This window comes from Alligator sinensis, unplaced genomic scaffold, assembly GCF_000455745.1.
Source record: "Alligator sinensis unplaced genomic scaffold, ASM45574v1 scaffold1420_1, whole genome shotgun sequence".
In the NCBI taxonomy this organism is placed as follows: Eukaryota; Metazoa; Chordata; order Crocodylia; family Alligatoridae; genus Alligator; species Alligator sinensis.
The window spans coordinates 564879-567841 of NW_005842613.1; the positions used below are offsets into that span (position 1 = coordinate 564879).

The following is a 2963-nucleotide window of genomic DNA, read 5'->3' on the forward strand; positions in this document are numbered from 1 at the left end:
CATGGAAAATGTTGGCTAACTTCACAGCATGCTACGCAGAATCCTCCATAGCAATGCAGTTGTGTGTGTGCCTGGAGAGTGGCTCACAAAGCGTGGCACAGAGGCAATATGCTGGCAAAGTGTGCTGCATCGCCTTCTTTGGTCACTAGAGGATAACACCCTACTGCTGCTGCCAGCTAGCTGAGTAGTGCTTGTAGCTCCAGCAGGACAAGCCCATGCTGCTCACTGCAGATGCTGAGCAGTGAACCTCAAGGTTGTAGGGCTCTGCGTGTGAGATAAATAGCTGCTGCCAGTGTACAATGCCTGGCACCACAGACCTGCACTGCTTCCCCCATCTGGAGGATGATGGATGCTCACATTAGCTGCCAGGGCTGCAGAGGCAAAGGCACCAAGGTTGTTTTAAGGAGCAATCTGTTCCAGGCCCCTTGCGGAAACTGATGGGCTGCAATCGAAGCTCGCACAGGGTCCAGCCTGGCTCCCATTCTCACCTCATATTCAAAGGGGAGAAGCTCAAGGACACCTGTCAGCCACTGTTCTTCCTCACTCATAAATGCCTTCCAGCTCCACGAAGCCCACCTGTCTGTAGAAAATGCAACCTAGCCAGGGCCCTTGTGCTGCCAGTCACCTGTGTTGGGATGAGGATCCTGATCCAGAGTTGAGATGAGGTAGGTGGGGGCTTAGCTGTGGCAGCCTTGGGCATACACTGCTCCTTTAAGAAGGGCTGCAGGGAACAAGGCTCAGAGCTGAGCATTGGAGCTGTGGAGAGCAGCCTGGTTGCTGCTGTGTCCCTGGACTTTCCTCGCACCGACCAGTAAAGCAGCTTGTTCATCTCCTGCACTGAGGCAGGGCCGATCCAAAGCTCTCTGAAGCCAACAGGAAGGCTCTGACTGAGCTTCATAGCTTCAGATCAGGTCCTCAGTGCTTGAAACAAGTCTCAAGGGCTGGACAGATGAAATACTGACCCCAGCATAGTCAGCATATCAGGGGTGTAGAAGTAGTGCACAGGCAGTTGAAATCCTTAAACCAGAGTAATTTTACTCAATCTGCTGGAGAATTACCCCTGGAAAAACTGGGGGCGTGAGTTACATTGACATAGATACTATGTCCACATCCATCCTGGGGTAGCCTTTGTGAAAAATCTAGAGCAGTGGTTCTCAGCCTTTCTAGACTCCAGGCACTCTTGGAAAACACAACTCATATTTTCATTCATTTTTGACTATGGAATAATAACAGAGCAATTCTTCTGTCACAAAGAACTCAGAAAGCCGGGCCGAATGTTTGTGATATTATGGTTTCCTACTGGAAATCTCCAGGTTTATTTGGTGAAACATGCTTGCACACCTAACAGTGCTAACATTACGGGGCACCCCTAGCACCTCTGAAAGGATTGCAAGGCAGCCTGGTCTGCCCTGGCACCCTGGTTGAAAATCACTACCTTTGAGTGCTCCCTCACCACCTAGTGGTAAGGTGCAGTAAGAGCCACCTCCTATGTGAGTTCCCCCAGGACAGCTACTTGTCTGCTTGCTCTGGAGCGTGGCATAATTTATATTGATGTATAAAGACAATGTCAGTGATGCTGGCATATGTGTTCTTTTGCCCACAGTCTAGTGGTCAGCTTGCTGTGACTGTCTGGGCTTGTGGCTTTGTATCAAAAGGCTCAGATTTGCAGTGCATCAGTAATGTTGGCAAATTTGCAGCCATTGGCCTGTTAGAAATGAAACCTCGCTTGAGACAAACTCACATGAATCTGGGACATGAATCAAAGAAGAAGAGTGTCTAATTTAGAGGTTCTTTTAGCAGCTGGCCCCTGGGACATGAACAACCTGCTAGTTCCCAGTGGATAATCTGGTTACTTGGGCATTACCAGCTCTGTTGGAATCAGGTAGGTAGCACTGCCCAGTTCTGTAGCAAGCCCGCCACAAGCAGACACATTCTGTCCAGGGGGAGAGCTCCTTCAGAGCTTCCATCACAGGCTGGTAGCTTTGAAATTTGCATTTTGTTTCATTTCAAAGCTCTGGCTTTAGTTTTATTTGTTTTTTCCCCTGTCTCCTGATTCCCTTTAGTTTCAGGCACCTGAATGCCAGCAAGAGGTAGACAAATTGGCAGAAGTTCAAAGGACAGGAACAAGAAAACCTGATTGCAGCCTAGAAGGATTGACTCAGGAGGACAGAGCTCCCTCAGTGGGGCTTGCTTAAGTGGTGACAAATGTGGACATAACCGTCAACCAGCATTTGAAGACTGTAAACAAGGAGGAAGGAGGGGGCAGTGGCCAGGACTAGAGCACCAGGAGCAATGAGATGAGGGTGAGGAGCTATGCTAAATATCAGGAACAGCTTCTTAACGCAGAGAGGGGTTAGGCTGGGGGGGAGGGCAGGAAGCTCATAAGGAAGATGGGGAGAATGCTGTTGCTTGGAAATGAAACCATCTATCATGAGGAACAAACCTGGGTTGGAGGAAGGGGGTAGGTGAGCCCATGTGCCTGGGGCTCCAGGTAAGGGTAGGGCAGGGAGACTCAGTTCCTGACCTCACAGCAATGAGGAGGGTTTTTGAACCAACTGGGGTATACACAGGGTAACAAATTGCTGCCTGGACAATGGCTGCACTCCAGTGGGCTAGAGGAGTTTGAAGTAAAAGCTGCGGTAGACAGCTGCGTGGCTCATCCCTTAATCAGCAGCTGCTGTGAATGAGGAGGGGTGTGAACCCCCATGGGAGTGCAGATGATCCTGGGTCTCCTGTACTGTACATGCTAAATATCTATGCAGTGGCAGGCCTGTTTGCACATGCAGTTCTCAGACTCTGATGCCCAGCCCAAGTACATACATGCTAGCTCCCATGATTCACATGCCCGCAGCTGCCTGCATTACTCTTAGACATCTCTTTGCCTGTAGAATTTGCCACACGGTCACAGCTCACAATGTTTGCAAAGCCAGGCCTCTTGTGCCTTTCCTACAGTGAACATCTGC

The 2963-nt window shown here is 49.9% G+C and overlaps 1 protein-coding gene across 1 annotated transcript in view; it reads right to left on the bottom strand.

Annotated features, from left to right (window-relative positions):
* The window catches only part of SRRM3 (serine/arginine repetitive matrix 3), a 79689-nt gene that overhangs the window by 36173 nt on the left and 40553 nt on the right, over nucleotides 1–2963 (bottom strand). The window lies entirely within an intron of this gene.